Source organism: Hoplias malabaricus, unplaced genomic scaffold (genome assembly GCF_029633855.1).
Source record: "Hoplias malabaricus isolate fHopMal1 unplaced genomic scaffold, fHopMal1.hap1 scaffold_54, whole genome shotgun sequence".
In the NCBI taxonomy this organism is placed as follows: Eukaryota; Metazoa; Chordata; class Actinopteri; order Characiformes; family Erythrinidae; genus Hoplias; species Hoplias malabaricus.
Genome location: NW_027101162.1, coordinates 67,555 through 86,941, shown reverse-complemented (window position 1 = coordinate 86,941; position 19,387 = coordinate 67,555). Strand labels below are relative to the sequence as shown.

At 50.7% G+C, this 19,387-nt stretch overlaps 13 non-coding genes across 13 annotated transcripts; all 13 read left to right on the top strand.

Annotated features, from left to right (window-relative positions):
- The first annotated feature begins 1,345 nt into the window (after nt 1-1,345).
- trnae-cuc (transfer RNA glutamic acid (anticodon CUC)) lies at nt 1,346-1,417 on the top strand. Its single transcript has one exon. It is a non-coding gene; the product is annotated as a tRNA-Glu (tRNA).
- Nucleotides 1,418-2,018: 601 nt separating this feature from the next.
- trnae-cuc (transfer RNA glutamic acid (anticodon CUC)) lies at nt 2,019-2,090 on the top strand. Its single transcript has one exon. It is a non-coding gene; the product is annotated as a tRNA-Glu (tRNA).
- Nucleotides 2,091-5,384: 3,294 nt separating this feature from the next.
- Nucleotides 5,385-5,456, top strand: trnae-cuc (transfer RNA glutamic acid (anticodon CUC)). Its single transcript has one exon. It is a non-coding gene; the product is annotated as a tRNA-Glu (tRNA).
- Nucleotides 5,457-8,750: 3,294 nt separating this feature from the next.
- Nucleotides 8,751-8,822, top strand: trnae-cuc (transfer RNA glutamic acid (anticodon CUC)). Its single transcript has one exon. It is a non-coding gene; the product is annotated as a tRNA-Glu (tRNA).
- A 601-nt stretch (nt 8,823-9,423) lies between these two features.
- On the top strand, nt 9,424-9,495 carry trnae-cuc (transfer RNA glutamic acid (anticodon CUC)). Its single transcript has one exon. It is a non-coding gene; the product is annotated as a tRNA-Glu (tRNA).
- Nucleotides 9,496-10,096: 601 nt separating this feature from the next.
- trnae-cuc (transfer RNA glutamic acid (anticodon CUC)) lies at nt 10,097-10,168 on the top strand. The gene has a single exon. It is a non-coding gene; the product is annotated as a tRNA-Glu (tRNA).
- A 1,275-nt stretch (nt 10,169-11,443) lies between these two features.
- On the top strand, nt 11,444-11,515 carry trnae-cuc (transfer RNA glutamic acid (anticodon CUC)). Its single transcript has one exon. It is a non-coding gene; the product is annotated as a tRNA-Glu (tRNA).
- Nucleotides 11,516-12,789: 1,274 nt separating this feature from the next.
- On the top strand, nt 12,790-12,861 carry trnae-cuc (transfer RNA glutamic acid (anticodon CUC)). The gene has a single exon. It is a non-coding gene; the product is annotated as a tRNA-Glu (tRNA).
- A 601-nt stretch (nt 12,862-13,462) lies between these two features.
- Nucleotides 13,463-13,534, top strand: trnae-cuc (transfer RNA glutamic acid (anticodon CUC)). The gene has a single exon. It is a non-coding gene; the product is annotated as a tRNA-Glu (tRNA).
- Nucleotides 13,535-14,135: 601 nt separating this feature from the next.
- trnae-cuc (transfer RNA glutamic acid (anticodon CUC)) lies at nt 14,136-14,207 on the top strand. The gene has a single exon. It is a non-coding gene; the product is annotated as a tRNA-Glu (tRNA).
- A 1,948-nt stretch (nt 14,208-16,155) lies between these two features.
- Nucleotides 16,156-16,227, top strand: trnae-cuc (transfer RNA glutamic acid (anticodon CUC)). The gene has a single exon. It is a non-coding gene; the product is annotated as a tRNA-Glu (tRNA).
- Nucleotides 16,228-16,828: 601 nt separating this feature from the next.
- Nucleotides 16,829-16,900, top strand: trnae-cuc (transfer RNA glutamic acid (anticodon CUC)). Its single transcript has one exon. It is a non-coding gene; the product is annotated as a tRNA-Glu (tRNA).
- Nucleotides 16,901-18,848: 1,948 nt separating this feature from the next.
- trnae-cuc (transfer RNA glutamic acid (anticodon CUC)) lies at nt 18,849-18,920 on the top strand. The gene has a single exon. It is a non-coding gene; the product is annotated as a tRNA-Glu (tRNA).
- Nucleotides 18,921-19,387: the final 467 nt, after the last annotated feature.

Below are 19,387 nucleotides of genomic sequence, written 5' to 3'. Positions count from 1 at the left end.
CCCTGGTGGTCTAGTGGCTAGGATTCGGCACTCTCACCGCCGCGGCCCGGGTTCGATTCCCGCTCAGGGAAGCGTGTGCTTTCTTGCACACCAAGTCCACTACAAGACTCTGGAAGCCCCCCACCCACACGCTGTGTAGGTTAAAGGAATGTAAAGCGTTCTCCTTCTGCTACTTCCTTTTTTGCCAATCTTCTAAACGACACGTTGCTGCCTCATTCACCACCTCCACACACCCACACCAGCGTGGCTTTATGCTTTCAAGTCTGCAAGTCTTTTAGGGAGGCAAGATAATGTTTGAGAAATTTGAATGGAACAGTGTAAATGATCCGTCACTGCCTTCAGCAGATTGCACTCTGGCATGCCAGCGCATCTGCAGGCAGGCACCTGGCCATGATATCCCGCAGTGGCGCGAGGGAAAAGAAAAGTCTTCTTCGAGCCGGATTTGAACCCGCGACCTAAGGATAGCCTTATTAACAACTACAGTCCTCTGCTCTACCAACTGAGCTATCAAAGGTGCTAGCCTAAAGAGTTGGACTGAAAACTGACAAGTGCATTTAGGACAGACTCGGATGCTCTCCTATGATTGTAGAACGAGTACATCTGGCAAAAGCCTAGCCCTAGCCCCTGAACTTAATCCTATCTCCTTCCTTTCAGACGTGGCTGAAAATGGTGTCCCTGGTGGTCTAGTGGCTAGGATTCGGCGCTCTCACCGCCGCGGCCCGGGTTCGATTCCCGCTCAGGGAAGCGTGTGCTTTCTTGCACACCAAGTCCACTACAAGACTCTGGAAGCCCCCCACCCACACGCTGTGTAGGTTAAAGGAATGTAAAGCGTCCTCCTTCTGCTACTTCCTTTTTTGCCAAACTTCTAAACGACACGTTGCTGCCTCATTCACCACCTCCACACACCCACACCAGCGTGGCTTTATGCTTTCAAATCTGCAAGTCTTTTAGGGAGGCAAGATGATGTTTGAGAAATTTGAATGGAACAGTGTAAATGATCCGTCACTGCCTTCAGCAGATTGCACTCTGGCATGCCAGCGCATCTGCAGGCAGGCACCTGGCCATGATATCCCGCAGTGGCGCGAGGGAAAAGAAAAGTCTTCTTCGAGCCGGATTTGAACTTGCGACCTAAGGATCGCCTTATTAACAACTACAGTCCTCTGCACTACCAACTGAGCTATCAAAGGTGCTAGCCTAAAGAGTTGGACTGAAAACTGACAAGTGCATTTAGGACAGACTCGGATGCTCTCCTATGATTGTAGAACGAGTACATCTGGCAAAAGCCTAGCCCTAGCCCCTGAACTTAATCCTATCTCCTTCCTTTCAGACGTGGCTGAAAACGGTGTCCCTGGTGGTCTAGTGGCTAGGATTCGGCGCTCTCACCGCCGCGGCCCGGGTTCGATTCCCGGTCAGGGAAGCGTGTGCTTTCTTGCACACCAAGTCCACTACAAGACTCTGGAAGCCCCCCACCCACATGCTGTGTAGGTTAAAGGAATGTAAAGCGTCCTCCTTCTGCTACTTCCTTTTTTGCCAAACTTCTAAACGACACGTTGCTGCCTCATTCACCACCTCCACACACCCACACCAGCGTGGCTTTATGCTTTCAAATCTGCAAGTCTTTTAGGGAGGCAAGATAATGTTTGAGAAATTTGAATGGAACAGTGTAAATGATCCGTCACTGCCTTCAGCATATTGCACTCTGGCATGCCAGCGCATCTGCAGGCAGGCACCTGGCCATGATATCCGGCAGTGGCGCGAGGGAAAAGAGAAGTCTTCTTCGAGCCGGATTTGAACCCGCGACCTAAGGATCGCCTTATTAACAACTACAGTCCTCTGCTCTACCAACTGAGCTATCAAAGGTGCTAGCCTAAAGAGTTGGACTGAAAACTGACAAGTGCATTTAGGACAGACTCGGATGCTCTCCTATGATTGTAGAACGAGTACATCTGGCAAAAGCCTAGCCCTAGCCCCTGAACTTAATCCTATCTCCTTCCTTTCAGACGTGGCTGAAAATGGTGTCCCTGGTGGTCTAGTGGCTAGGATTCGGTGCTCTCACCGCCGCGGCCCGGGTTCGATTCCCGGTCAGGGAAGTGTGTGCTTTCTTGCACACCAAGTCCACTACAAGACTCTGGAAGCCCCCCACCCACATGCTGTGTAGGTTAAAGGAATGTAAAGCGTCCTCCTTCTGCTACTTCCTTTTTTGCCAAACTTCTAAACGACACGTTGCTGCCTCATTCACCACCTCCACACACCCACACCAGCGTGGCTTTATGCTTTCAAGTCTGCAAGTCTTTTAGGGAGGCAAGATAATGTTTGAGAAATTTGAATGGAACAGTGTAAATGATCCGTCACTGCCTTCAGCAGATTGCACTCTGGCATGCCAGCGCATCTGCAGGCAGGCACCTGGCCATGATATCCCGCAGTGGCGCGAGGGAAAAGAAAAGTCTTCTTCGAGCCGGATTTGAACCCGCGACCTAAGGATCGCCTTATTAACAACTACAGTCCTCTGCACTACCAACTGAGCTATTAAAGGTGCTAGCCTAAAGAGTTGGACTGAAAACTGACAAGTGCATTCAGGACAGACTCGGATGCTCTCCTATGATTGTAGAACGAGTACATCTGGCAAAAGCCTAGCCCTAGCCCCTGAACTTAATCCTATCTCCTTCCTTTCAGACGTGGCTGAAAACGGTGTCCCTGGTGGTCTAGTGGCTAGGATTCGGCGCTCTCACCGCCGCGGCCCGGGTTCGATTCCCGCTCAGGGAAGCGTGTGCTTTCTTGCACACCAAGTCCACTACAAGACTCTGGAAGCCCCCCACCCACACGCTGTGTAGGTTAAAGGAATGTAAAGCGTCCTCCTTCTGCTACTTCCTTTTTTGCCAAACTTCTAAACGACACGTTGCTGCCTCATTCACCACCTCCACACACCCACACCAGCGTGGCTTTATGCTTTCAAGTCTGCAAGTCTTTTAGGGAGGCAAGATAATGTTTGAGAAATTTGAATGGAACAGTGTAAATGATCCGTCACTGCCTTCAGCAGATTGCACTCTGGCATGCCAGCGCATCTGCAGGCAGGCACCTGGCCATGATATCCCGCAGTGGCGCGAGGGAAAAGAAAAGTCTTCTTCGAGCCGGATTTGAACCCGCGACCTAAGGATCGCCTTATTAACAACTACAGTCCTCTGCACTACCAACTGAGCTATCAAAGGTGCTAGCCTAAAGAGTTGGACTGAAAACTGACAAGTGCATTTAGGACAGACTCGGATGCTCTCCTATGATTGTAGAACGAGTACATCTGGCAAAAGCCTAGCCCTAGCCCCTGAACTTAATCCTATCTCCTTCCTTTCAGACGTGGCTGAAAACGGTGTCCCTGGTGGTCTAGTGGCTAGGATTCGGCGCTCTCACCGCCGCGGCCCGGGTTCGATTCCCGCTCAGGGAAGCGTGTGCTTTCTTGCACACCAAGTCCACTACAAGACTCTGGAAGCCCCCCACCCACACGCTGTGTAGGTTAAAGGAATGTAAAGCGTCCTCCTTCTGCTACTTCCTTTTTTGCCAAACTTCTAAACGACACGTTGCTGCCTCATTCACCACCTCCACACACCCACACCAGCGTGGCTTTATGCTTTCAAGTCTGCAAGTCTTTTAGGGAGGCAAGATAATGTTTGAGAAATTTGAATGGAACAGTGTAAATGATCCGTCACTGCCTTCAGCAGATTGCACTCTGGCATGCCAGCGCATCTGCAGGCAGGCACCTGGCCATGATATCCCGCAGTGGCGCGAGGGAAAAGAAAAGTCTTCTTCGAGCCGGATTTGAACCCGCGACCTAAGGATCGCCTTATTAACAACTACAGTCCTCTGCACTACCAACTGAGCTATCAAAGGTGCTAGCCTAAAGAGTTGGACTGAAAACTGACAAGTGCATTTAGGACAGACTCGGATGCTCTCCTATGATTGTAGAACGAGTACATCTGGCAAAAGCCTAGCCCTAGCCCCTGAACTTAATCCTATCTCCTTCCTTTCAGACGTGGCTGAAAACGGTGTCCCTGGTGGTCTAGTGGCTAGGATTAGGCGCTCTCACCGCCGCGGCCCGGGTTCGATTCCCGGTCAGGGAAGTGTGTGCTTTCTTGCACACCAAGTCCACTACAAGACTCTGGAAGCCCCCCCACCCACACGCTGTGTAGGTTAAAGGAATGTAAAGCGTCCTCCTTCTGCTACTTCCTTTTTTGCCAAACTTCTAAACGACACGTTGCTGCCTCATTCACCACCTCCACACACCCACACCAGCGTGGCTTTATGCTTTCAAGTCTGCAAGTCTTTTAGGGAGGCAAGATAATGTTTGAGAAATTTGAATGGAACAGTGTAAATGATCCGTCACTGCCTTCAGCAGATTGCACTCTGGCATGCCAGCGCATCTGCAGGCAGGCACCTGGCCATGATATCCCGCAGTGGCGCGAGGGAAAAGAAAAGTCTTCTTCGAGCCGGATTTGAACCCGCGACCTAAGGATCGCCTTATTAACAACTACAGTCCTCTGCTCTACCAACTGAGCTATCAAAGGTGCTAGCCTAAAGAGTTGGACTGAAAACTGACAAGTGCATTTAGGACAGACTCGGATGCTCTCCTATGATTGTAGAACGAGTACATCTGGCAAAAGCCTAGCCCTAGCCCCTGAACTTAATCCTATCTCCTTCCTTTCAGACGTGGCTGAAAATGGTGTCCCTGGTGGTCTAGTGGCTAGGATTCGGCACTCTCACCGCCGCGGCCCGGGTTCGATTCCCGCTCAGGGAAGCGTGTGCTTTCTTGCACACCAAGTCCACTACAAGACTCTGGAAGCCCCCCACCCACACGCTGTGTAGGTTAAAGGAATGTAAAGCGTTCTCCTTCTGCTACTTCCTTTTTTGCCAATCTTCTAAACGACACGTTGCTGCCTCATTCACCACCTCCACACACCCACACCAGCGTGGCTTTATGCTTTCAAATCTGCAAGTCTTTTAGGGAGGCAAGATGATGTTTGAGAAATTTGAATGGAACAGTGTAAATGATCCGTCACTGCCTTCAGCAGATTGCACTCTGGCATGCCAGCGCATCTGCAGGCAGGCACCTGGCCATGATATCCCGCAGTGGCGCGAGGGAAAAGAAAAGTCTTCTTCGAGCCGGATTTGAACCCGCGACCTAAGGATCGCCTTATTAACAACTACAGTCCTCTGCACTACCAACTGAGCTATCAAAGGTGCTAGCCTAAAGAGTTGGACTGAAAACTGACAAGTGCATTTAGGACAGACTCGGATGCTCTCCTATGATTGTAGAACGAGTACATCTGGCAAAAGCCTAGCCCTAGCCCCTGAACTTAATCCTATCTCCTTCCTTTCAGACGTGGCTGAAAACGGTGTCCCTGGTGGTCTAGTGGCTAGGATTCGGCGCTCTCACCGCCGCGGCCCGGGTTCGATTCCCGGTCAGGGAAGCGTGTGCTTTCTTGCACACCAAGTCCACTACAAGACTCTGGAAGCCCCCCACCCACATGCTGTGTAGGTTAAAGGAATGTAAAGCGTCCTCCTTCTGCTACTTCCTTTTTTGCCAAACTTCTAAACGACACGTTGCTGCCTCATTCACCACCTCCACACACCCACACCAGCGTGGCTTTATGCTTTCAAATCTGCAAGTCTTTTAGGGAGGCAAGATAATGTTTGAGAAATTTGAATGGAACAGTGTAAATGATCCGTCACTGCCTTCAGCATATTGCACTCTGGCATGCCAGCGCATCTGCAGGCAGGCACCTGGCCATGATATCCGGCAGTGGCGCGAGGGAAAAGAGAAGTCTTCTTCGAGCCGGATTTGAACCCGCGACCTAAGGATCGCCTTATTAACAACTACAGTCCTCTGCTCTACCAACTGAGCTATCAAAGGTGCTAGCCTAAAGAGTTGGACTGAAACCTGACAAGTGCATTTAGGACAGACTTGGATGCTCTCCTATGATTGTAGAACGAGTACATCTGGCAAAAGCCTAGCCCTAGCCCCTGAACTTAATCCTATCTCCTTCCTTTCAGACGTGGCTGAAAATGGTGTCCCTGGTGGTCTAGTGGCTAGGATTCGGTGCTCTCACCGCTGCGGCCCGGGTTCGATTCCCGGTCAGGGAAGTGTGTGCTTTCTTGCACACCAAGTCCACTACAAGACTCTGGAAGCCCCCCACCCACATGCTGTGTAGGTTAAAGGAATGTAAAGCGTCCTCCTTCTGCTACTTCCTTTTTTGCCAAACTTCTAAACGACACGTTGCTGCCTCATTCACCACCTCCACACACCCACACCAGCGTGGCTTTATGCTTTCAAGTCTGCAAGTCTTTTAGGGAGGCAAGATAATGTTTGAGAAATTTGAATGGAACAGTGTAAATGATCCGTCACTGCCTTCAGCAGATTGCACTCTGGCATGCCAGCGCATCTGCAGGCAGGCACCTGGCCATGATATCCCGCAGTGGCGCGAGGGAAAAGAAAAGTCTTCTTCGAGCCGGATTTGAACCCGCGACCTAAGGATCGCCTTATTAACAACTACAGTCCTCTGCACTACCAACTGAGCTATCAAAGGTGCTAGCCTAAAGAGTTGGACTGAAAACTGACAAGTGCATTCAGGACAGACTCGGATGCTCTCCTATGATTGTAGAACGAGTACATCTGGCAAAAGCCTAGCCCTAGCCCCTGAACTTAATCCTATCTCCTTCCTTTCAGACGTGGCTGAAAACGGTGTCCCTGGTGGTCTAGTGGCTAGGATTCGGCGCTCTCACCGCCGCGGCCCGGGTTCGATTCCCGCTCAGGGAAGCGTGTGCTTTCTTGCACACCAAGTCCACTACAAGACTCTGGAAGCCCCCCACCCACACGCTGTGTAGGTTAAAGGAATGTAAAGCGTCCTCCTTCTGCTACTTCCTTTTTTGCCAAACTTCTAAACGACACGTTGCTGCCTCATTCACCACCTCCACACACCCACACCAGCGTGGCTTTATGCTTTCAAGTCTGCAAGTCTTTTAGGGAGGCAAGATAATGTTTGAGAAATTTGAATGGAACAGTGTAAATGATCCGTCACTGCCTTCAGCAGATTGCACTCTGGCATGCCAGCGCATCTGCAGGCAGGCACCTGGCCATGATATCCCGCAGTGGCGCGAGGGAAAAGAAAAGTCTTCTTCGAGCCGGATTTGAACCCGCGACCTAAGGATCGCCTTATTAACAACTACAGTCCTCTGCACTACCAACTGAGCTATCAAAGGTGCTAGCCTAAAGAGTTGGACTGAAAACTGACAAGTGCATTTAGGACAGACTCGGATGCTCTCCTATGATTGTAGAACGAGTACATCTGGCAAAAGCCTAGCCCTAGCCCCTGAACTTAATCCTATCTCCTTCCTTTCAGACGTGGCTGAAAACGGTGTCCCTGGTGGTCTAGTGGCTAGGATTAGGCGCTCTCACCGCCGCGGCCCGGGTTCGATTCCCGGTCAGGGAAGTGTGTGCTTTCTTGCACACCAAGTCCACTACAAGACTCTGGAAGCCCCCCCACCCACACGCTGTGTAGGTTAAAGGAATGTAAAGCGTCCTCCTTCTGCTACTTCCTTTTTTGCCAAACTTCTAAACGACACGTTGCTGCCTCATTCACCACCTCCACACACCCACACCAGCGTGGCTTTATGCTTTCAAGTCTGCAAGTCTTTTAGGGAGGCAAGATAATGTTTGAGAAATTTGAATGGAACAGTGTAAATGATCCGTCACTGCCTTCAGCAGATTGCACTCTGGCATGCCAGCGCATCTGCAGGCAGGCACCTGGCCATGATATCCCGCAGTGGCGCGAGGGAAAAGAAAAGTCTTCTTCGAGCCGGATTTGAACCCGCGACCTAAGGATCGCCTTATTAACAACTACAGTCCTCTGCTCTACCAACTGAGCTATCAAAGGTGCTAGCCTAAAGAGTTGGACTGAAAACTGACAAGTGCATTTAGGACAGACTCGGATGCTCTCCTATGATTGTAGAACGAGTACATCTGGCAAAAGCCTAGCCCTAGCCCCTGAACTTAATCCTATCTCCTTCCTTTCAGACGTGGCTGAAAATGGTGTCCCTGGTGGTCTAGTGGCTAGGATTCGGCACTCTCACCGCCGCGGCCCGGGTTCGATTCCCGCTCAGGGAAGCGTGTGCTTTCTTGCACACCAAGTCCACTACAAGACTCTGGAAGCCCCCCACCCACACGCTGTGTAGGTTAAAGGAATGTAAAGCGTTCTCCTTCTGCTACTTCCTTTTTTGCCAATCTTCTAAACGACACGTTGCTGCCTCATTCACCACCTCCACACACCCACACCAGCGTGGCTTTATGCTTTCAAATCTGCAAGTCTTTTAGGGAGGCAAGATGATGTTTGAGAAATTTGAATGGAACAGTGTAAATGATCCGTCACTGCCTTCAGCAGATTGCACTCTGGCATGCCAGCGCATCTGCAGGCAGGCACCTGGCCATGATATCCCGCAGTGGCGCGAGGGAAAAGAAAAGTCTTCTTCGAGCCGGATTTGAACCCGCGACCTAAGGATCGCCTTATTAACAACTACAGTCCTCTGCACTACCAACTGAGCTATCAAAGGTGCTAGCCTAAAGAGTTGGACTGAAAACTGACAAGTGCATTTAGGACAGACTCGGATGCTCTCCTATGATTGTAGAACGAGTACATCTGGCAAAAGCCTAGCCCTAGCCCCTGAACTTAATCCTATCTCCTTCCTTTCAGACGTGGCTGAAAACGGTGTCCCTGGTGGTCTAGTGGCTAGGATTCGGCGCTCTCACCGCCGCGGCCCGGGTTCGATTCCCGGTCAGGGAAGCGTGTGCTTTCTTGCACACCAAGTCCACTACAAGACTCTGGAAGCCCCCCACCCACATGCTGTGTAGGTTAAAGGAATGTAAAGCGTCCTCCTTCTGCTACTTCCTTTTTTGCCAAACTTCTAAACGACACGTTGCTGCCTCATTCACCACCTCCACACACCCACACCAGCGTGGCTTTATGCTTTCAAATCTGCAAGTCTTTTAGGGAGGCAAGATAATGTTTGAGAAATTTGAATGGAACAGTGTAAATGATCCGTCACTGCCTTCAGCAGATTGCACTCTGGCATGCCAGCGCATCTGCAGGCAGGCACCTGGCCATGATATCCCGCAGTGGCGCGAGGGAAAAGAAAAGTCTTCTTCGAGCCGGATTTGAACCCGCGACCTAAGGATCGCCTTATTAACAACTACAGTCCTCTGCACTAGCAACTGAGCTATCAAAGGTGCTAGCCTAAAGAGTTGGACTGAAAACTGACAAGTGCATTCAGGACAGACTCGGATGCTCTCCTATGATTGTAGAACGAGTACATCTGGCAAAAGCCTAGCCCTAGCCCCTGAACTTAATCCTATCTCCTTCCTTTCAGACGTGGCTGAAAATGGTGTCCCTGGTGGTCTAGTGGCTAGGATTCGGCGCTCTCACCGCCGCGGCCCGGGTTCGATTCCCGGTCAGGGAAGCGTGTGCTTTCTTGCACACCAAGTCCACTACAAGACTCTGGAAGCCCCCCACCCACATGCTGTGTAGGTTAAAGGAATGTAAAGCGTCCTCCTTCTGCTACTTCCTTTTTTGCCAAACTTCTAAACGACACGTTGCTGCCTCATTCACCACCTCCACACACCCACACCAGCGTGGCTTTATGCTTTCAAGTCTGCAAGTCTTTTAGGGAGGCAAGATAATGTTTGAGAAATTTGAATGGAACAGTGTAAATGATCCGTCACTGCCTTCAGCAGATTGCACTCTGGCATGCCAGCGCATCTGCAGGCAGGCACCTGGCCATGATATCCCGCAGTGGCGCGAGGGAAAAGAAAAGTCTTCTTCGAGCCGGATTTGAACCCGCGACCTAAGGATCGCCTTATTAACAACTACAGTCCTCTGCACTACCAACTGAGCTATCAAAGGTGCTAGCCTAAAGAGTTGGACTGAAAACTGACAAGTGCATTTAGGACAGACTCGGATGCTCTCCTATGATTGTAGAACGAGTACATCTGGCAAAAGCCTAGCCCTAGCCCCTGAACTTAATCCTATCTCCTTCCTTTCAGACGTGGCTGAAAACGGTGTCCCTGGTGGTCTAGTGGCTAGGATTCGGCGCTCTCACCGCCGCGGCCCGGGTTCGATTCCCGGTCAGGGAAGCGTGTGCTTTCTTGCACACCAAGTCCACTACAAGACTCTGGAAGCCCCCCACCCACACGCTGTGTAGGTTAAAGGAATGTAAAGCGTCCTCCTTCTGCTACTTCCTTTTTTGCCAAACTTCTAAACGACACGTTGCTGCCTCATTCACCACCTCCACACACCCACACCAGCGTGGCTTTATGCTTTCAAGTCTGCAAGTCTTTTAGGGAGGCAAGATAATGTTTGAGAAATTTGAATGGAACAGTGTAAATGATCCGTCACTGCCTTCAGCAGATTGCACTCTGGCATGCCAGCGCATCTGCAGGCAGGCACCTGGCCATGATATCCCGCAGTGGCGCGAGGGAAAAGAAAAGTCTTCTTCGAGCCGGATTTGAACCCGCGACCTAAGGATCGCCTTATTAACAACTACAGTCCTCTGCACTACCAACTGAGCTATCAAAGGTGCTAGCCTAAAGAGTTGGACTGAAAACTGACAAGTGCATTTAGGACAGACTCGGATGCTCTCCTATGATTGTAGAACGAGTACATCTGGCAAAAGCCTAGCCCTAGCCCCTGAACTTAATCCTATCTCCTTCCTTTCAGACGTGGCTGAAAACGGTGTCCCTGGTGGTCTAGTGGCTAGGATTAGGCGCTCTCACCGCCGCGGCCCGGGTTCGATTCCCGGTCAGGGAAGTGTGTGCTTTCTTGCACACCAAGTCCACTACAAGACTCTGGAAGCCCCCCCACCCACACGCTGTGTAGGTTAAAGGAATGTAAAGCGTCCTCCTTCTGCTACTTCCTTTTTTGCCAAACTTCTAAACGACACGTTGCTGCCTCATTCACCACCTCCACACACCCACACCAGCGTGGCTTTATGCTTTCAAGTCTGCAAGTCTTTTAGGGAGGCAAGATAATGTTTGAGAAATTTGAATGGAACAGTGTAAATGATCCGTCACTGCCTTCAGCAGATTGCACTCTGGCATGCCAGCGCATCTGCAGGCAGGCACCTGGCCATGATATCCCGCAGTGGCGCGAGGGAAAAGAAAAGTCTTCTTCGAGCCGGATTTGAACCCGCGACCTAAGGATCGCCTTATTAACAACTACAGTCCTCTGCACTACCAACTGAGCTATCAAAGGTGCTAGCCTAAAGAGTTGGACTGAAAACTGACAAGTGCATTTAGGACAGACTCGGATGCTCTCCTATGATTGTAGAACGAGTACATCTGGCAAAAGCCTAGCCCTAGCCCCTGAACTTAATCCTATCTCCTTCCTTTCAGACGTGGCTGAAAACGGTGTCCCTGGTGGTCTAGTGGCTAGGATTCGGCGCTCTCACCGCCGCGGCCCGGGTTCGATTCCCGGTCAGGGAAGCGTGTGCTTTCTTGCACACCAAGTCCACTACAAGACTCTGGAAGCCCCCCACCCACATGCTGTGTAGGTTAAAGGAATGTAAAGCGTCCTCCTTCTGCTACTTCCTTTTTTGCCAAACTTCTAAACGACACGTTGCTGCCTCATTCACCACCTCCACACACCCACACCAGCGTGGCTTTATGCTTTCAAATCTGCAAGTCTTTTAGGGAGGCAAGATAATGTTTGAGAAATTTGAATGGAACAGTGTAAATGATCCGTCACTGCCTTCAGCATATTGCACTCTGGCATGCCAGCGCATCTGCAGGCAGGCACCTGGCCATGATATCCGGCAGTGGCGCGAGGGAAAAGAGAAGTCTTCTTCGAGCCGGATTTGAACCCGCGACCTAAGGATCGCCTTATTAACAACTACAGTCCTCTGCTCTACCAACTGAGCTATCAAAGGTGCTAGCCTAAAGAGTTGGACTGAAACCTGACAAGTGCATTTAGGACAGACTTGGATGCTCTCCTATGATTGTAGAACGAGTACATCTGGCAAAAGCCTAGCCCTAGCCCCTGAACTTAATCCTATCTCCTTCCTTTCAGACGTGGCTGAAAATGGTGTCCCTGGTGGTCTAGTGGCTAGGATTCGGTGCTCTCACCGCTGCGGCCCGGGTTCGATTCCCGGTCAGGGAAGTGTGTGCTTTCTTGCACACCAAGTCCACTACAAGACTCTGGAAGCCCCCCACCCACATGCTGTGTAGGTTAAAGGAATGTAAAGCGTCCTCCTTCTGCTACTTCCTTTTTTGCCAAACTTCTAAACGACACGTTGCTGCCTCATTCACCACCTCCACACACCCACACCAGCGTGGCTTTATGCTTTCAAGTCTGCAAGTCTTTTAGGGAGGCAAGATAATGTTTGAGAAATTTGAATGGAACAGTGTAAATGATCCGTCACTGCCTTCAGCAGATTGCACTCTGGCATGCCAGCGCATCTGCAGGCAGGCACCTGGCCATGATATCCCGCAGTGGCGCGAGGGAAAAGAAAAGTCTTCTTCGAGCCGGATTTGAACCCGCGACCTAAGGATCGCCTTATTAACAACTACAGTCCTCTGCACTACCAACTGAGCTATCAAAGGTGCTAGCCTAAAGAGTTGGACTGAAAACTGACAAGTGCATTCAGGACAGACTCGGATGCTCTCCTATGATTGTAGAACGAGTACATCTGGCAAAAGCCTAGCCCTAGCCCCTGAACTTAATCCTATCTCCTTCCTTTCAGACGTGGCTGAAAACGGTGTCCCTGGTGGTCTAGTGGCTAGGATTCGGCGCTCTCACCGCCGCGGCCCGGGTTCGATTCCCGGTCAGGGAAGCGTGTGCTTTCTTGCACACCAAGTCCACTACAAGACTCTGGAAGCCCCCCACCCACATGCTGTGTAGGTTAAAGGAATGTAAAGCGTCCTCCTTCTGCTACTTCCTTTTTTGCCAAACTTCTAAACGACACGTTGCTGCCTCATTCACCACCTCCACACACCCACACCAGCGTGGCTTTATGCTTTCAAGTCTGCAAGTCTTTTAGGGAGGCAAGATAATGTTTGAGAAATTTGAATGGAACAGTGTAAATGATCCGTCACTGCCTTCAGCAGATTGCACTCTGGCATGCCAGCGCATCTGCAGGCAGGCACCTGGCCATGATATCCCGCAGTGGCGCGAGGGAAAAGAAAAGTCTTCTTCGAGCCGGATTTGAACCCGCGACCTAAGGATCGCCTTATTAACAACTACAGTCCTCTGCACTACCAACTGAGCTATCAAAGGTGCTAGCCTAAAGAGTTGGACTGAAAACTGACAAGTGCATTTAGGACAGACTCGGATGCTCTCCTATGATTGTAGAACGAGTACATCTGGCAAAAGCCTAGCCCTAGCCCCTGAACTTAATCCTATCTCCTTCCTTTCAGACGTGGCTGAAAACGGTGTCCCTGGTGGTCTAGTGGCTAGGATTCGGCGCTCTCACCGCCGCGGCCCGGGTTCGATTCCCGGTCAGGGAAGCGTGTGCTTTCTTGCACACCAAGTCCACTACAAGACTCTGGAAGCCCCCCACCCACATGCTGTGTAGGTTAAAGGAATGTAAAGCGTCCTCCTTCTGCTACTTCCTTTTTTGCCAAACTTCTAAACGACACGTTGCTGCCTCATTCACCACCTCCACACACCCACACCAGCGTGGCTTTATGCTTTCAAATCTGCAAGTCTTTTAGGGAGGCAAGATAATGTTTGAGAAATTTGAATGGAACAGTGTAAATGATCCGTCACTGCCTTCAGCAGATTGCACTCTGGCATGCCAGCGCATCTGCAGGCAGGCACCTGGCCATGATATCCCGCAGTGGCGCGAGGGAAAAGAAAAGTCTTCTTCGAGCCGGATTTGAACCCGCGACCTAAGGATCGCCTTATTAACAACTACAGTCCTCTGCTCTACCAACTGAGCTATCAAAGGTGCTAGCCTAAAGAGTTGGACTGAAAACTGACAAGTGCATTTAGGACAGACTCGGATGCTCTCCTATGATTGTAGAACGAGTACATCTGGCAAAAGCCTAGCCCTAGCCCCTGAACTTAATCCTATCTCCTTCCTTTCAGACGTGGCTGAAAACGGTGTCCCTGGTGGTCTAGTGGCTAGGATTCGGCGCTCTCACCGCCGCGGCCCGGGTTCGATTCCCGGTCAGGGAAGCGTGTGCTTTCTTGCACACCAAGTCCACTACAAGACTCTGGAAGCCCCCCACCCACATGCTGTGTAGGTTAAAGGAATGTAAAGCGTCCTCCTTCTGCTACTTCCTTTTTTGCCAAACTTCTAAACGACACGTTGCTGCCTCATTCACCACCTCCACACACCCACACCAGCGTGGCTTTATGCTTTCAAGTCTGCAAGTCTTTTAGGGAGGCAAGATAATGTTTGAGAAATTTGAATGGAACAGTGTAAATGATCCGTCACTGCCTTCAGCAGATTGCACTCTGGCATGCCAGCGCATCTGCAGGCAGGCACCTGGCCATGATATCCCGCAGTGGCGCGAGGGAAAAGAAAAGTCTTCTTCGAGCCGGATTTGAACCCGCGACCTAAGGATCGCCTTATTAACAACTACAGTCCTCTGCACTACCAACTGAGCTATCAAAGGTGCTAGCCTAAAGAGTTGGACTGAAAACTGACAAGTGCATTCAGGACAGACTCGGATGCTCTCCTATGATTGTAGAACGAGTACATCTGGCAAAAGCCTAGCCCTAGCCCCTGAACTTAATCCTATCTCCTTCCTTTCAGACGTGGCTGAAAACGGTGTCCCTGGTGGTCTAGTGGCTAGGATTCGGCGCTCTCACCGCCGCGGCCCGGGTTCGATTCCCGCTCAGGGAAGCGTGTGCTTTCTTGCACACCAAGTCCACTACAAGACTCTGGAAGCCCCCCCACCCACACGCTGTGTAGGTTAAAGGAATGTAAAGCGTCCTCCTTCTGCTACTTCCTTTTTTGCCAAACTTCTAAACGACACGTTGCTGCCTCATTCACCACCTCCACACACCCACACCAGCGTGGCTTTATGCTTTCAAGTCTGCAAGTCTTTTAGGGAGGCAAGATAATGTTTGAGAAATTTGAATGGAACAGTGTAAATGATCCGTCACTGCCTTCAGCAGATTGCACTCTGGCATGCCAGCGCATCTGCAGGCAGGCACCTGGCCATGATATCCCGCAGTGGCGCGAGGGAAAAGAAAAGTCTTCTTCGAGCCGGATTTGAACCCGCGACCTAAGGATAGCCTTATTAACAACTACAGTCCTCTGCTCTACCAACTGAGCTATCAAAGGTGCTAGCCTAAAGAGTTGGACTGAAAACTGACAAGTGCATTTAGGACAGACTCGGATGCTCTCCTATGATTGTAGAACGAGTACATCTGGCAAAAGCCTAGCCCTAGCCCCTGAACTTAATCCTATCTCCTTCCTTTCAGACGTGGCTGAAAATGGTGTCCCTGGTGGTCTAGTGGCTAGGATTCGGCGCTCTCACCGCCGCGGCCCGGGTTCGATTCCCGCTCAGGGAAGCGTGTGCTTTCTTGCACACCAAGTCCACTACAAGACTCTGGAAGCCCCCCACCCACACGCTGTGTAGGTTAAAGGAATGTAAAGCGTCCTCCTTCTGCTACTTCCTTTTTTGCCAAACTTCTAAACGACACGTTGCTGCCTCATTCACCACCTCCACACACCCACACCAGCGTGGCTTTATGCTTTCAAATCTGCAAGTCTTTTAGGGAGGCAAGATGATGTTTGAGAAATTTGAATGGAACAGTGTAAATGATCCGTCACTGCCTTCAGCAGATTGCACTCTGGCATGCCAGCGCATCTGCAGGCAGGCACCTGGCCATGATATCCCGCAGTGGCGCGAGGGAAAAGAAAAGTCTTCTTCGAGCCGGATTTGAACCCGCGACCTAAGGATCGCCTTATTAACAACTACAGTCCTCTGCACTAGCAACTGAGCTATCAAAGGTGCTAGCCTAAAGAGTTGGACTGAAAACTGACAAGTGCATTTAGGACAGACTCGGATGCTCTCCTATGATTGTAGAACGAGTACATCTGGCAAAAGCCTAGCCCTAGCCCCTGAACTTAATCCTATCTCCTTCCTTTCAGACGTGGCTGAAAACGGTGTCCCTGGTGGTCTAGTGGCTAGGATTCGGCGCTCTCACCGCCGCGGCCCGGGTTCGATTCCCGGTCAGGGAAGCGTGTGCTTTCTTGCACACCAAGTCCACTACAAGACTCTGGAAGCCCCCCACCCACATGCTGTGTAGGTTAAAGGAATGTAAAGCGTCCTCCTTCTGCTACTTCCTTTTTTGCCAAACTTCTAAACGACACGTTGCTGCCTCATTCACCACCTCCACACACCCACACCAGCGTGGCTTTATGCTTTCAAATCTGCAAGTCTTTTAGGGAGGCAAGATAATGTTTGAGAAATTTGAATGGAACAGTGTAAATGATCCGTCACTGCCTTCAGCATATTGCACTCTGGCATGCCAGCGCATCTGCAGGCAGGCACCTGGCCATGATATCCGGCAGTGGCGCGAGGGAAAAGAGAAGTCTTCTTCGAGCCGGATTTGAACCCGCGACCTAAGGATCGCCTTATTAACAACTACAGTCCTCTGCTCTACCAACTGAGCTATCAAAGGTGCTAGCCTAAAGAGTTGGACTGAAAACTGACAAGTGCATTTAGGACAGACTCGGATGCTCTCCTATGATTGTAGAACGAGTACATCTGGCAAAAGCCTAGCCCTAGCCCCTGAACTTAATCCTATCTCCTTCCTTTCAGACGTGGCTGAAAATGGTGTCCCTGGTGGTCTAGTGGCTAGGATTCGGTGCTCTCACCGCCGCGGCCCGGGTTCGATTCCCGGTCAGGGAAGTGTGTGCTTTCTTGCACACCAAGTCCACTACAAGACTCTGGAAGCCCCCCACCCACATGCTGTGTAGGTTAAAGGAATGTAAAGCGTCCTCCTTCTGCTACTTCCTTTTTTGCCAAACTTCTAAACGACACGTTGCTGCCTCATTCACCACCTCCACACACCCACACCAGCGTGGCTTTATGCTTTCAAGTCTGCAAGTCTTTTAGGGAGGCAAGATAATGTTTGAGAAATTTGAATGGAACAGTGTAAATGATCCGTCACTGCCTTCAGCAGATTGCACTCTGGCATGCCAGCGCATCTGCAGGCAGGCACCTGGCCATGATATCCCGCAGTGGCGCGAGGGAAAAGAAAAGTCTTCTTCGAGCCGGATTTGAACCCGCGACCTAAGGATCGCCTTATTAACAACTACAGTCCTCTGCACTACCAACTGAGCTATTAAAGGTGCTAGCCTAAAGAGTTGGACTGAAAACTGACAAGTGCATTCAGGACAGACTCGGATGCTCTCCTATGATTGTAGAACGAGTACATCTGGCAAAAGCCTAGCCCTAGCCCCTGAACTTAATCCTATCTCCTTCCTTTCAGACGTGGCTGAAAACGGTGTCCCTGGTGGTCTAGTGGCTAGGATTCGGCGCTCTCACCGCCGCGGCCCGGGTTCGATTCCCGCTCAGGGAAGCGTGTGCTTTCTTGCACACCAAGTCCACTACAAGACTCTGGAAGCCCCCCCACCCACACGCTGTGTAGGTTAAAGGAATGTAAAGCGTCCTCCTTCTGCTACTTCCTTTTTTGCCAAACTTCTAAACGACACGTTGCTGCCTCATTCACCACCTCCACACACCCACACCAGCGTGGCTTTATGCTTTCAAGTCTGCAAGTCTTTTAGGGAGGCAAGATAATGTTTGAGAAATTTGAATGGAACAGTGTAAATGATCCGTCACTGCCTTCAGCAGATTGCACTCTGGCATGCCAGCGCATCTGCAGGCAGGCACCTGGCCATGATATCCCGCAGTGGCGCGAGGGAAAAGAAAAGTCTTCTTCGAGCCGGATTTGAACCCGCGACCTAAGGATCGCCTTATTAACAACTACAGTCCTCTGCTCTACCAACTGAGCTATCAAAGGTGCTAGCCTAAAGAGTTGGACTGAAAACTGACAAGTGCATTTAGGACAGACTCGGATGCTCTCCTATGATTGTAGAACGAGTACATCTGGCAAAAGCCTAGCCCTAGCCCCTGAACTTAATCCTATCTCCTTCCTTTCAGACGTGGCTGAAAATGGTGTCCCTGGTGGTCTAGTGGCTAGGATTCGGCGCTCTCACCGCCGCGGCCCGGGTTCGATTCCCGCTCAGGGAAGCGTGTGCTTTCTTGCACACCAAGTCCACTACAAGACTCTGGAAGCCCCCCACCCACACGCTGTGTAGGTTAAAGGAATGTAAAGCGTCCTCCTTCTGCTACTTCCTTTTTTGCCAAACTTCTAAACGACACGTTGCTGCCTCATTCACCACCTCCACACACCCACACCAGCGTGGCTTTATGCTTTCAAATCTGCAAGTCTTTTAGGGAGGCAAGATGATGTTTGAGAAATTTGAATGGAACAGTGTAAATGATCCGTCACTGCCTTCAGCAGATTGCACTCTGGCATGCCAGCGCATCTGCAGGCAGGCACCTGGCCATGATATCCCGCAGTGGCGCGAGGGAAAAGAAAAGTCTTCTTCGAGCCGGATTTGAACCCGCGACCTAAGGATCGCCTTATTAACAACTACAGTCCTCTGCACTAGCAACTGAGCTATCAAAGGTGCTAGCCTAAAGAGTTGGACTGAAAACTGACAAGTGCATTTAGGACAGACTCGGATGCTCTCCTATGATTGTAGAACGAGTACATCTGGCAAAAGCCTAGCCCTAGCCCCTGAACTTAATCCTATCTCCTTCCTTTCAGACGTGGCTGAAAATGGTGTCCCTGGTGGTCTAGTGGCTAGGATTCGGTGCTCTCACCGCCGCGGCCCGGGTTCGATTCCCGGTCAGGGAAGTGTGTGCTTTCTTGCACACCAAGTCCACTACAAGACTCTGGAAGCTCCCCACCCACATGCTGTGTAGGTTAAAGGAATGTAAAGCGTCCTCCTTCTGCTACTTCCTTTTTTGCCAAACTTCTAAACGACACGTTGCTGCCTCATTCACAACCTCCACACACCCACACCAGCGTGGCTTTATGCTTTCAAGTCTGCAAGTCTTTTAGGGAGGCAAGATAATGTTTGAGAAATTTGAATGGAACAGTGTAAATGATCCGTCACTGCCTTCAGCAGATTGCACTCTGGCATGCCAGCGCATCTGCAGGCAGGCACCTGGCCATGATATCCCGCAGTGGCGCGAGGGAAAAGAAAAGTCTTCTTCGAGCCGGATTTGAACCCGCGACCTAAGGATCGCCTTATTAACAACTACAGTCCTCTGCACTAGCAACTGAGCTATCAAAGGTGCTAGCCTAAAGAGTTGGACTGA